The sequence below is a fragment of the Chanos chanos genome, chromosome 4, assembly GCF_902362185.1.
Source record: "Chanos chanos chromosome 4, fChaCha1.1, whole genome shotgun sequence".
Taxonomy (NCBI): domain Eukaryota; kingdom Metazoa; phylum Chordata; class Actinopteri; order Gonorynchiformes; family Chanidae; genus Chanos; species Chanos chanos.
The window spans coordinates 47,932,307-47,946,803 of record NC_044498.1 but is presented as its reverse complement, the minus strand read 5'-3'; the positions used below and the strand labels follow the sequence as shown (position 1 = coordinate 47,946,803).

Here is a 14,497-nt window from a genome sequence, read left to right as displayed (position 1 = left end):
CTCTCTCATCCGAACTGTATCACTTCTTTCCTCCAAATGACCTCTCTGTTGGCAGAGGATGGATTTCCTCTCTGTTTGTGTGTGTGTGTGTGTTAGTGTGTGCTTATTTGTGTGTGTGTGTGTGTGTGTATTTGTGAAGAGATCTCAAGCAGAGACGTAGGCTTGATTCCAATCCAGATAAATTACGCCCTCCTACGTTTTCTGCCAGCCACTTGTACTGGAGAAAATGTGTTTTGCAGTGGTTCATAATTGGAATATTCATAATGCAACTTTTCTTTCCCTCTACTTATTTTTCATTTTCAGGGGCACTTTATTTTGTCATGCAACAGCAGATGAATAATCACACTGACAAATCTATCAGAAGACCAGCAAGCACTGTTATTCTTAGCAAGGTTTAGGGTTCCTTCTCAACATAGATTCACCATAGTGGAAAGGAATTGCACCTCCGCACTGAACCGTAGTTGAGCTATAGTCTGTCTCTGTTGTGTGTATTTATTCTAGTATGAAGCATGCAGGTGTGCAGAAGGACCACATGCGGTGTTTTTCTGTGTAAAATACTTGTGTGTGGATATTTCAAGCTGTCCTTTAGTTCTAAATTTAGAAGTGTGTTTATCTCTGTGTGTGCGTGTGTGTGAGTGTGAGTGAGTGTCTGTGTGTGCCTGTATTTCAGCTAAGAATGATCTATTCTTGAGCTTCTGTTGTCTTGGAGCTCTGTGCTAAGTAACAGAGAGTCCAAAGAAAAAAAAAAATCTTTTATCAAATGACAGCATTCTATCTGTAGGATTCGTACTCTGTCTGTGGGTGGTAAAAGTTTGTCATCTTTGTTTGAATAGCTCATCTACTGATTGTTTCTGACATTCAGAAATTCAATATGACCTTTATCAGACATTAAAAAAAAAAAAAAAGAAAAAAAAAGTACCATCTGTTCTAACGGATCCCACTCAAGCTGAACAAAGTATTAACTTGAAACAGAAAAATTTAAAGACGGCTGTGGTCGTAACCATCCATTTATGATGACCGTCGAGAGGTTGAAAGAAAAAAAAAAAAAAAACAACGTTTTGCTAGCATCTATCACCTCTAAATAGGCGTTTTTAGCCTCTGCTCATTCCCCAGAGGTGTCACACAGAACTGACCGGATCAGTCACTGTGATGAGTCTCAGAGGAATCACTGATGCATTCAGCGTAGCCAAAGTCAGCTCTCAGTGCATCTGAACCATGCATGGCTGAATGAACCCTGAAGAGTCCCTGAAACCTCAGTCTTTCAGGCTTGGACTGTGTGTGTGTGTGTGTGCGTGTGTGTGCGTGTGTGTGCGTGCGTGTGCGTGCGTGTGTGTGCGTGTGTGTGCGTGTGTGTGCGTGTGTGTGTGTGTGTGTAGGCGTTAAAAGGCCAAACGAACAGTGCTCCAGCAGTGGGTCCAGCATAGAGGGATGAACTATCTCCTCAGTCACTGAGCCTGATGCTTTTGGATGGCAGATGAATAGAATATACAAAGCTTAGCGCGCGGGAGTTGCCTACAAAGACTTTGACTCTGAGCAGCCGTGTCTTTTTCTCCCATCCTTTCATAGTAGATGTGCTCAATGTGCCAGAACCATTATCTTTCTCTCTCCTGCTGGTCTTTTTTTTTTTTTTTTCCCTTTCCCCTCTTGCTAGCTTTCTCTCTCGCTCTTTCTCTCTCTCTCTCTCTCTCTCTCTCCTCCTCCTCCTCTCCCTCTCCTACTTGCGCTCTCTCTCTCTCTCTCTCTGTCTGTCTCTCTCTTTGAACATTAAGACAGCATCACAAATGATGAACACATGCTTGTTGCTCTAAAATTATTAGGCCAGGGAATGCAGTGTAAAAATAGAGACATTAAACGACTGAGGAAAATGACTCGTCGGCGCCGTGACGGGAACACTCAGAGAAGCAGTTTTAGATGTAAAGATGTCACTGTAGCATATGTGGGTACTTAAGTAAAAAAGGGATGGCGTTGAGGGAGAGCAGTAACGGATCAAAGGTCATCTGAAGCCTTTGATTAACGCTTCCGCCTAATTCAGATCTTGTCAGTGTGCGTGGTGTTGGGTGTGCATGCCCTCTTGAAGTCAGTGTGTGTGTGTGTGTGTGTGTGTGTGTGTGTGTGTTCTCCGAGGTAGTGAGTTTCAGTTACTTGCCAGAACATCTGTAGCATTGGGTGTCTCTGCCATGTCGTAGTACTTTTCCATTATTAATCAGATCTCTCGGACATTGGCAGCTTCTCTCTGAGGCTGGCTGACATTACAGCTCTGAGCTCAGAACAGTAAGCGTTCTCTGCTGAGCCCCAAACACATCTCGTATTCCCCTAAACAACACTTCGTTTCCCCGTATCCGCATCACATGCGGCCCTCAGTTCTCCAGTCCTCCTTTCTGTCATAGAGCTTGTGTGTTTTATAGTCAGGGTTTTTTTTTTTTTTTGCCGTCATGCCCTTAGGCAAGGCATTTACGAACTGTCTCAATTGATGCCCAACTGTTTAAATGGCTCTGGAAGAAGCAAGCCCCGAACCCAAGGGTTTCACGTGGACTGAGGAGTCGGGGAGGCCAGTGAACTTTTTATGGTTTCCCATTTCAATTACCTCTTTCTCAGAACCCAGATTTACTCCCCTAGCGCCGTTTCCCAAATTTAACCTCTCCCCGTCTAAATGAAGAGCTTGTTAGGCTCGCTTGTTTGGCTTCAGCTTCTGTGTTTTCAACATCGTGGTTTTCTCGTGTACTTTGCCATGTTTGGGGTTTTGCGGAGGGTCTCCCCCCCCCCCCCCCACTTTGCCTTTTTTATTTTTGGAAGCGTTGTGTGTTTACCTGACTCTCTGTTTATCTGAAATACATTTACGAAAGATAAAACACGAAAATCTTTGTCATCTTCCAGTATGATGAAAGCTTTAAATGACATTTTTACATGTTACATTTTAGCTTTTTTTTTTTTGGGATCCTTAATCTGTTTGTAGATGTAAATTCCTGACAGCGTGAACTCTCGTGCTTGGTTGACGGCGGAGGTTTTTTTGTTTTTTGTTTTTTTTAATATATATAAGTTTTCCCTCTGGCTCCACTTGAAAACAGCCAAGCATGAGGAAACACACGGTATGTGATGAGGTTGCTGTGATGTGTTTCACAGGAACTGGGTTTTTTCATTCATTGTCTCTGTCAGTCAGCTAGTTCATTTTACCAGAATGAAACGGCCATTGTACGCGCCTCCAGCGAAACGCAAATATCCATAATGAATGCATATGAAGGGAGTTTCAGCAATATGCTTTGGCTGGATTACAGCCAAAAGTGACTTTTGACCAGCTTTCATGCAGTTTATCTGATCTTACAGATTAGATGCAGCGGAGTGATCAGACCGGTCATGCTTTTTACGAGTTGTGAAGTGAGCTCCAGTGAGATGCTGTATTTTGTTGGGATTGTGAGATTAGATGAAAACAGGATTGTGCTTTTAACGGATTGCCTTTTTTTTTTTTTTTCTCCTTTATCTTCTCTCCTTCGTCTCCTCTCTCTTTGTACCGTGGATGATGAAATGCCTTCAGAGAGGCTAAGTCGTTCTTTTGGGATCTGAGGAGACTCTCTCGGACTTATCTCCCCCTGCTGATGGATATCGACAAACCCCCCGACGCAGAGTGCTGGAAGCATCCTCTCCAATTTTCACTTTACGCTGTTGCTACACAGCAAGTTATGTCTAACATTTGATTAAAAGCAGACGACACATTATTTTTTCAAGTTGCCAAATTTTATTATAATCTACCAAAGCATTCCCTTCCTCCCCTCCCCCCCCCTTTTTTTCTTTTTCTTTTTCTGTGCCTCCTGTCATTCAGCTCATCTGACTCTCGTGGTGCGAGCCATAATTAAGATCTCACTCTCCGCCTGCTTTCCTGGGCTCAGATGATTGGCGTCCTCGCAGCGCTGGCTCCCCGGGTCTCCGTCGGGCCTGCTGAAACAGGCCGGCCACAAATTGGAACCACAGCTCGGCTAATAAAATGTCAGCGAGATTGCAAGATCTTAAAAGGGAAATTTCTACCACAGCGTCCCCCAACCAACCCCCCCCTCCCCCCCCCCCCCCCCCCCACTCCCATCTACTCGTCTTTCATCTGCAAATGAGAAATGGGGGAGATTCTTCGGAGAGCGTTGCCACGGGTGTGATGCGCAGCACAGCACGCGCACAAGCTCCTAGAAATACAATAATTTCTAATCTTTTCTTCTGTCATGGGGCGCGGAGCGGTGCCACCTATTCTACCGTTTCTCTCTTTTCTCGAAGCGTCGGGCACGCTGAAGCCTTGCCACCATTTCCCTCGTGGGAAACCAGGGCCGTGGGCATGTGATGATATATAGGAATTACTTTCATAAGAATATCAACCACCCTGAAGCCTGTTCCAGAAAAGTGTCCCATGGCTTCCTAAGGAGCGTGTGTGTGTGTGTGTGTGTGTGTGTGTGTGTGTGTGTGTGTGTGTGTGTGTGCTGAACATGCACATGGCTGAGCCGTTGACAGGCAATTGATCCCGAGCTGTTAGAACGGCAAAAGTATCTGATTTAAAGGCCGTCACCAGCACCGCTCTCCAGTATCAGCGTTCGGAGAGAGAGAGAGAGACGCAGCAGGACACTGTCAAAGCAAAGGGATTTCAGATAAGCCAATCAGTTAGTGAACCTGTGGGTCAATGGATAAATTATAGACTCCCCCTATATACATCCCCTGAGGATTAGAACAGTTGGCGAAAGTACAAATCATTTTGGAAGTACAGTGGAATGGATGGATTTAGGAAGGAAGGAAAAAGAGTCTTAACTGTTTTTGACAGTAAGGGGGAGGAGAAGAAGAGAGAAAAGAGTGGGAGGCGTCCCTGGCACGGTTCTCTGTTGTTCCTGGGGTTCCGCCAGCACTGATAGCCACGGTTTGTTTTTGCTTCAGTATCAATATTGGGATAGCTGCTGCAAGCTCTCAAAGGGACCACTGACGCTATGCATAGGGACTGCCTGGGTTCGTGCCATATAAAAGCACCCATGTTAACTGTCTTGTCCAAAAGGAGAAGTTGAAGAGAAAGAAAGGGTCTGTGTGCATGGGGGCGATAGACGTGACAGCTTTAGGTGACATGGCTCCCTGTGTGGACACTGGTGTGCCACTGTGCTGGTCCTCTGTCTTTCTCTCTCTTTCTTTCTCTCTCTCTCTCTCTCTCTCTCTCTCTGTCTTTCTCTTCGAGCTGCATTAAATTTTAAAATCTGATTCTGAATCAAGAACAAAGGAGCCTTTCTCTCCATGCCTCGTGTCTCGTTCTTCCTTCTCCATCGCGTCTGTCATCTCTCCTTTTATTCCCTCTCTTGTTCTCTCTCGCGCTCTCTCTCTCTCTCTCTCTCTTTTTTATACCCTGTTCACACCATCTCCCTCTCTCTAATTCTTATTTGTTGTCCTGCTGTCTATCTCACGTTTTTTTTTTTGTTTTGTTTTTTTCTCTCTCTGTCTTATCCCTTTCTTGAGCTTATATCTGTCTTTACCCTCTAAAAAGACCACAGCACTAATGGAGCCCCATGATACCAGATGCATGCTGGATATTATGCAGATGATAATCATGTAGTTCTCCTGTATGCTAGAGCTGGAGCCTGGCTAGTTTTCCCTCTCTCTTTCCACTGTGAAAGCCTGTTTTCTTTCTTTCTTTCTTTCTTTCTTTCTTTCTTTCTTTCTTTCTTTCTTTCTTTTATGCACTCGCTTTCCATTCCTCTTTTTTTATCCTTCTTGTCAGAGCCCCTGGGCCCTTATGTGCGAGGAAAATGTTTGCTTCAGCAGAGTTGGGTCTTTTCTCTGTGTTCTGCTGTGCTGCTTTCACTAGCTTTTTCCGCACAGGGATTCAGACGCTCTTTCCCAGGGGATTGCCTTCAGGTTCAGCTTGTATTTCCCCCCCTAATTTAAAACATTCATTACAAGGGGCTTTCCCGTGGCTTGTATCAAACCTCTGACTGCAGTGACGTGTTGGAATGAAGGACTGTACCTTCGAAAACGATGCTTTTGTAACGTGAATATGTCTCAACACCGGCATGCGAGAATAGCAACGCATCTGTGCCAGGGTTGCTGGATATGTGGGTGGTGTTTGATGCGGATCATAGTCTAGGGCAGAAACGGGAACCACTTCAGGTCTAGACACACCTACAAATCAAGGGAGAGCAAATATTGACCGCTGTGCTTTCACCCCCAAAAGGAGCCATTCGTCTACATGACCTCCTGTTCCTTCTGTCCCCGTTACAGAGATTCTGACTCCTGCTCCTTCTGTCCCCGTTACAGAGATTCTGAACGCGGCAGACGCGCAGACGGACGGCCTGACGGACCAGACTGAAGGGAGCGTGCAGTAGCAATAAAAGGTCGGTGTTTCTTAGTCTTTTTGTTTTTTAATTTGGTTTTCAGAACTGAAAGGCACATGTGTGTGTCCGCCCCCCCCACCCCCCCACCCTATTTGCGTCTGTGTGTGTGTGTGTGTGTGTGTGTGTGTGTGTGTGTGTGTGTGTGTGTGTGTGTGTGTGTGTGTGGCACTCCAGAGACAGAGAGAGTCTCCCACACCCACGCATGCGCTGTTCTTCCCGTATGTGTTCTGTCTCATCCCCCTGTCCTCTCTTTGTTTAACGGCTGCCCGCGAAGGCTTCTCTTTGTTGAGTTGTTTTCCTCAGCATCTCCATCAAATGCCCTGGCGGGCAGTGATGGATGGCGTCGGTGACTGTGAGAGGACAACTCTGCCTCTTATCATTCAAGACTGATGAAGTAATCATTTTATAGACTGGAGTGATTATCTAAGTGACTTGTTTTGTCATTAATCAAAAATCCTACCACTGAAAGTCTTCTCATTAGCGCTGAACGCGTGGGGACCGGCGTTTCTCACAGGTTGTCACATAGCCGCGTTGCTTCATCTAGCCGTGTCCGACGCGGAGAGATACACGCCGAAAACCCAGCCGGTCTGAGAGGGACGGGGCGGCTCTTTTTTTTTTTTTTTTTTTTAAAGAAAAGCAGTTTGCATGTTAAGATGTTGCCCAACAGAGTTGAGTTATCACCCCGAGTCACCGAAGGAAACGGTTTAAGGCAGACGGAAACGTCCGTTCACGCGCGACAAAAGAGTTTATATTTATTAGAACTGCCTTTGACTCGGCTCAGCTCTTAATGTAAACTGCATTGTGAAAACACAGAGGAGTTTATCACATTTCAAAACATCAGGCGGTTGTGGGTTTTTTTTTTGGTTTTTTTTTTTTTCCTTTAAATAACTGAAATAGTTAATGACTCATCCTCCTCGAGTGGAGAGCAGATGTATGTATCAAGGCCGTTCTCTGGAGCCCAGCATGCGTTCTCCTGACCAGGGAAGATAAACGCCTCTGCTAGCCCGCAACGTGTTCTCTCTCTCTCTCTGTCTCTCACTCTCTCTCTCTCTATCCCAACTCATCTGCTCAAAGCCCGGCCCTGAAAACGCAAGGGTGCGTCATGACAAAAGAACTTGTCCCTGTACCCCGCCCCCCCCCCCCCCACACTTTTTTATTTGTATAAGAAACAGACATGAGAGGTAAATCAGCTTATACCTGCAGCTGTGCTACTCTCTCGAGGAGAAGCCTGAAACATATCTTGATTTATGTTGTCTGTTTGGAGAAGATTACATCAGCTCCGTGTTGTTCTGAATTGTTCACCGACGCTGTCATCAGCGTCGGAGTCGTTCCGGGTTTTCCCTGTCTAGATATAATTCCAAATGTCACTCCACTGGTGTAATCCCAAGAATTACTGAGGAGGATTCGTGCACCTTCAAACACCTATATCTGTTCAGGGTTTTTTGTTTGTTTGTTTGTTTGTTTGTTTTTTGTGAGACGGCTCCTTATATAGTAATAGTTTTCACAGTGAGAGAGACTTTGGACACTAGTGAGCAGTGCAGTAGTGGAAGCACTTTGACAGATTGTGCACAACCACACAGTTAAGGAACGTATTGAATCTGAAAGTCCTATTCCAAAGAGGGCCACCGATGTTGTTGTTGTTTTTTTTGTTTTTTTTATTATTATTTTTTCCAGGAGATGTATTAACCCTTGCCCTCGTGCTCAGCAGAGTGTTGTGAGAAATGCTGAGAGTGAGTCTATCAAAGTAATACCAACCTGGTTGATTGATGTCTCCCTTTCTCAATTGGAGAGCTGTCCTCTCTCTCTCTCTCTCTCCCTCTTTCCATCTCTCTCCCCCTCCCCCTACCCCCTCTTTCCCCCACCTCCTCATACACAATTTACGCTCTGGCTGAGGCAGAGATGATGTGGAGGCAGGCCCACAGCCCAGAGAAAAATCTCTTACAGGGAGAGGCTCTTCATTTCCCTGCTGAAGGTCACTCCTGTCTGGGGCAGGAGGGGAGAAAAGTTCTGTGGTTCGGGTCATAATGGAGATGCGTGAGAATTTCTCCACCTCTGGATTCAGTCATGCGAGTCTTAGCGATGGCCGGTTTCTCCACTGTTTTGGGGATGTTTTCACTTGTTTGTCTTTGCTTGTTTTGCTATTTTTCTTGTTTTGATAAGAGTGGCTCTATGTGTTTGTGAGGAAGGGTGGACGGAGGGGGGCTTTTACATGGATGCGGTTTTGTGCCGGTCGTCATGTGGTTGGCGTCGTCAGGGAGAGTTTATGTTAACGCGTCTGCCCGTCTCTCTGTGTGTACATGAGCGACAGAGAGGAGGACAGCAGGAGTAGTCAAGGAGGAGAGGTCCCGTGGTTCTGTTACGGGAAGGAAGACCTCCCCGGTTCTGTTAGTCTGCGCGTTAAATCCTGCTCCATTGGGGTGGTGAGATGTGAGGCAGGGCTGAGGGAGCCAACACAAAAGCGCCTCCTCTGTGTGGTCTCCTCTCACTGGAGGCATTGCCAGAGCTTGCCAAGAGGAGGAGCACACCCCCTGAACCTTGCCTCCCCCTCCTGCTGGCCCTCGCTAATTGTGGGAGCACTCTCAGGAGAGGCCTACGCCCGTGGCCAGTTAAAGGTAGCCCCCGCTGCCGTGTCCTGGAAGGAGCCGTTTTCCTCACCCGGGTTTCAAAAAGTGCGGCGGTCAAGCATCTAGATTCGGAGCCGCCCTGTCATGCTGGGCTTAGTATTATAGGACACAGCCAGATGTTTGTTTAAAAGGAAACTCAGAGGAGCTGGGCACATGCAGCCCCCTGACCACGCGTGACTTTTTTTACATCCCCGTTTTTGCGTCTGTGTGTCTGTGTGTGTGTGTGTGTGTGTGTGTCTGTGTGTTTGTGTGTGTGTGTGAGAGAAAGAGAGAGAGTGAGAGACAGACAGTGAGTGAGTTGCACTTGTGAGGTCCTCCAGGACTTTTGTGTGAACCGCAGAATTGATCAGGGAATGAATTGAGAATGCTGGCAAGCAGAGAGAAAGGGAGGCCATCCAATGAAAGATAGCGAGTGAAAAGATAGCCGGCCAGAAGCTGTGCCAAAGAAATTTTAATTGGAGGGAAGAGGCATTCTTGTTTTTTTTGGGGTGGGTAGGAGTGCCTCAAACCCACGCCAAGAATACCACAATACAGAAGGGAAATATAGATAGAGGCCCCTTTCTCTCTCTCTCCCTTACGCTCGCTCACTCTCTCTCTCCCTCCCTCTCTCTCTCTCCCTCTCTCTCTCTCACAGGGTACAAAATCCCTTCCACACCAATTCACAGTCTCCAGTTTTATGGAGACAGCTTTTGCAATTGATTGGCCAGCTGTGACAGCACGTTATTGCAGCCAGTGCAAAGAGGCCATGGCAAGAGGGAGCTGTGACTCGTGAAGAGAGAGTGTGTGTGTGAGTGTGTGTGTGAGTGTGTGTGTGTGTGTGAGTGTGTGTGTGTGTGTGTGGGGAGGGCACTTTTGTGTCTGAAATGGCCGGAGGTGCGAGACTTGGGAGGTTTGCGGATATACACTCGGCCTGACAGGGAAAGTGGATCCATTGTCGTCTCACTTTTAGGCTCGTGTGATTGTTGAGGGTATCGTCACATAGCAAACCACTATCCATCACCAATTAAAAAGGCTCCAGACTACCCCTGTCGCTGCATCCCTGGCGACCCCCTCCTTATTCCCCTCCGTTTTCATCTTGGTCTTGACTGAATCGATCTGAACCTCCCCCTCCTCTTTCTCCATCCCATCCCTGCTTTCTGTGATTTTGTTATCAGACAATGTCTGCACAATATCTACGCTGTCAGCTGATATTATCCCAAGCCTGTGAGAATCCCGGGGAAATGTCGAACTTAAGATGTTTACTTTTCTGAGATGTTGTCTCGTATTTTGCTCCCTTAGTTTTCTCACATCATATTCTCATGGGCTGAAACAAATGTATCTCTCTTTCTCCCTCTCCCTCTCTTTTTCTCTTTCTCTCTCTCTCTCTTTTTTTCTTTAAAGGACTAAACAAATGCTACTGTAGTCTAAGAAATAGTATGTAAGAAAAAAAATCACTTCCGCACACTCTCTTTCATAAAGTGATGTCTTCTTTTCGTTCCTCAGATAGCTGAAATTCTATCTCATGTCTATGAAAGCATTAAGCTCTGAAAATAGGCTTCAATAACGCTGACTTGATCCGCTTCGTCCATGTGTGGTATCTACCATCTGAAATGCCTCATCACACAGCACACCCAGTTTTTTCTCTTTCGAGGTGTATGTCATTTGTATGCCCACTGTCCATTTTTCAACGGCACCATGCTGGGGTTTTCCTCCTCCTCGCCCGCTAGGGAAGATTGTCTGGTCTGGCTTTGATCTGAGCCCCTCGTGAGTAACCCGCCTGCTGTCTCAATGCAGGGGGACCGGGGCTGCTAAGTGGGGGGGGGGGGGGGGGGGGGGCATCGGGCCCAACCGGTCACCTCCTGCTGCCTCAGGTACCCTCTCGATGAGACATTAGAGAGAAGCCTGCCAACAGAGAGATGAGGGAATCGGGGTCCCACACCGAGTAGGCTGTCAGGACGGCTGATTTTCATCTGCGGAACTCGTACTTGTTCTTGGAAGCAGCGGCACAATCTCTCCGCGCACCCTCACGTCACGGCATGAGCGGGTTGACGCGCGATAAAAGTTTCACGCGCGTTCGTCTGGGCCGAAAGAGGCCCCAGTCAAACAAGGACATGCAAGCGCTATGCTCGCTGGCCTTTAATTGCGGCGGTACGTAAACACGATTTAACAACAGGTAGGATGAGCAGTCTCTCCCACCAGATGCACTTGGCGGATTCGAAACGCAGGCCCTCGCGAGTAAACAACCACCGTCTGTTAACACATGCTCATTATCTCAGAACACGTCACCGGTCCATAGATGCAGAGAGAGAGAGAGAGCGCTTTGACGAAGCGGCCCGGTTTGCCGTGACTCATCGGTGCGTCACCGTTAAAACCCAGCTTGAGCGCCAGCATCCTCAGCTCGCCCTCCTTTACCATACACCAAGAATAACAGGCAGATGCCGGCAGGGTGTGAGGATGCGCACTGGAGACAAGGAGGTGATCTGATGTTGCACGGAGATGCATGTAACCTCATAGCACAAGTCTGAATTGGCAGCAGAAACAACTCTCTGACCTCAGAGCCCTCGCGTCCCTCCGACCGTATCGACCCAAGGCCTCCTGGGAGTTGTAGTCCGGGTCAGGGTGAGGATGGAACAATGGGCGGGACTGCTGCTCAGAGCAGGTTTTCTCAGGGGGCTGAGAGAGGGGGGGGGCGGGGTGAGGCAGCCTTAAATCACCCACTGGCCATGCTCTTCTGGGTCAATGCCCTCTTTCTGTCTCCCAGCAGTGGGATCTCTTTACTCCAGTGACCAGAACTTTCTGGAAATACAAACACGTACACACTCCTTTGCACTTAAAGGATTCATGGAGGGAGAGAGACAGTGAGCCACACTATCGTTGACTTTGTGATTGACATGCACTTTGAGGTAATGGGTGATTTTTTTTTTTTTTCCCCCCTCCTCTCTCTCTCCCTTTCTCTCCCGCTCTACTCAAACATCAGACACAGTACTTGTTATTTCACCCAAAAATGTTATTCACAACCCTGTCTGCACGCGCGTACCCGCGCGCTCACACACACACACACACACGCACGCACACACACTTGACCCTTTTGTCGTTCCAGTTTGCTGATGGCAGCTCATTAAGGGCTGGCAGACCAGAGCAGAGCTGTACAAACAGAACTAACACAGATCCCTCAGCCACTTCCACGCCGCTTTCTTATGATAATGTACAGCTCAACCCGTCAGTCTGACACATCCCTCACACTGAATGGATGAATAATGCACCTCCTGACACAGACTACAACCTGTCAATCACTTCTAGCGGAGCTTAGCAGTATACGAGCCTTTAATAACCCAACTAGCATCGGGCCTTGAAGGCGAACATTACCACTGTACATGCCATATTAGTAATGAGGTCAACAAAAGGTGATGGCTACTAGACAGGTGGTCAGGGTTGCCTCCTGTGTTCTTTTGAACAGCCCCACAAACACATCCTCATACACTCACTCTGGGTGGGCTGGCCTGCCTCTATACACTGTACAGATGCTGGTGGTTTGTTCTATAAACACCGGCGGCTGTGCGCATTAGAAAGGCACGCACCGGAGGTAAAAGAACACACCAGAAGGCCCTTAGGAGAAAAAAAAATGCTCCGGCCCTCCCACACACACACACACACACACACACACACACACACACACACACACACACGCAAACACACACTCGGCTTGTGTTGGTCCAAGCTCAGTTGGGGAAGCCAATCCTTGTCGTGAACTGCTTTCACAGCTGGCCCCTATGCTGTTGTCCTCTCTGCATGATCTCCAGCTCTGATAAGTTGGCCTGCTAAAATATACTCATGATTTGTTTGTTTGGTCACAGCAGTTAGCATGTTGCTGTTAAGTCTCCAAGTTCATTCTTGAGCAGGCACCCATTCTTGTGTGCGCGCGCGCACACACACCCACACACACACACACACACACAGTCGTACACAAAAGACTTGTTCCTCGTGAAGCAATATTAGAGGAGTGGATTGCAAGTGCAAGTTTGCGAGCAGTGTAAATATTGTGACATGTGTTTTTCCAGTGCCAGAAGCCACATCAGTGCTTCCACCTGCAAAAAAATAAGTTCCGTGGCTGCCCCATAACCTCTGCAGAACGGAAGCACATAATGGATGTGCTGCTTAATGAAGTCCCATCTTTAATCTTTAAATATTTATTAGACTCTAATGGAGATTAACCTCATGTGTTTTCATCTGTGAGCCTCACAGTGGAGGGATTGTCGTAATTTCCTTTCTCTTTGACTTCTTTTCTTTATCTATTTTTATTTATTTCGTACTCTGAACACAAGGGGGGCGGGGGTTATGTTGGCCCTATTTGTCCTCTGTTCCATCTGGTCTTCACTGGATTACAGGCCTTTCACGTAAGACCTGAACAGTCCTCTTAACAAATAAACATCCTATCTCTGACCTTTCTTTCCCTCCACCCTCTGCAATTCAGTTTCAGGTCAGTTTGTTTTAGAGACGAGACCTTTGTACAGACACTTTGCGAGAGAGAGAGAGAGAAAAAGGATCTCGCTGTGTTCTGTTTTCCGCGTTTCTTTGCTTGTTTCATTTTTAGGCATCGACTTTTATGACATCCGTTGCAAAGCACGGGTTGGTGTCTCTCCAAGCAAGGGTCATTCCACTTCTGCATCAGATGTCCTACCAGGTAAAGAGTTAGAGCCTCTGAGATGCACTCATAGTTCCAATGCTCCCTGCTGACTCTTCCTGTATTTTGTCTCATTCATTTTGAGGATACAGGAGCAAGTCCCTGTCTATGTATGGAACAGGGTTTCCGGTAGGCGGTAATGACCGGTTTTTGCCTGGTAAAATTTATAAGACAAAACTGGTCAATTAAAAACTTGCCGGTCAAAATGTCCGGTAGTAATGCTCATACAAGACGTAGCTATAACGAAGGCTATCCCTAAACGGGGCATTTGTGGTTTGATAGCGACACAACCTATTAACAGCACTGCAAGCTGCAAAGACACATTGGACATGTTTGATTTCAAGTTGGCAACAGAGGACTTTCAGATGTTACAGGTTACAGATATTTCGTAATCGCCTACATTTTGGCGGCTAGTGTTTGAGGTTTTGCTCAATCATTAGGTCTGCTGTTTGTTTTGCTTACTGTTGCTGTTCATTAAATAGTCGAATTGATTTTAGGCTGTTGTCATTATTTCGTCAACCTAGGTGTACATTATATTTGCATTTGTAGCATATACTGTTATTGAAATGTGACTGGCAAGTTTCAGATTTGTCTGGTAAAATAAATTCTTTCCAGACACCAGACCGGCAAGAAAAAATCCTAGCGGAAACCCTGGTATGGAAGCTTTGCAACTGGTGTAGGATGCAGTGGTTCTTATTGTCTCTTGTGAAGAGTGTCGCTTGTTAATTACACTCGAGTAATCTGGGAATTATTAAAGACTTTGCTCTGCGTATTAGCACGGATTGCATGCCTGACTGGAGTGTATTTTGGCAATGGAGTACAACAATGCACTATGCTGCTGATCTGAAATTCACTGAGAAGTTTAACTGAGTTTA

At 46.7% G+C, this 14,497-nt stretch overlaps 1 protein-coding gene across 3 annotated transcripts in view; it reads left to right on the top strand.

The window, feature by feature from the left end:
* The window catches only part of ndst2a (N-deacetylase/N-sulfotransferase (heparan glucosaminyl) 2a), a 77,176-nt gene that overhangs the window by 42,901 nt on the left and 19,778 nt on the right, over nt 1-14,497 (top strand). Inside the window, exons 1-2 of one of the 3 annotated variants that reach the window (XM_030772997.1) lie at nt 3,946-3,978; nt 6,262-6,338. The gene's annotated coding sequence lies outside the window, so the exon portion shown is untranslated. Of the gene's footprint in view, nt 1-3,945; nt 3,979-6,261; nt 6,339-13,484; nt 13,623-14,497 lie in introns of those variants that run through there. The other 2 variants (XM_030772996.1, XM_030772998.1) reach the window with 2 other exon arrangements.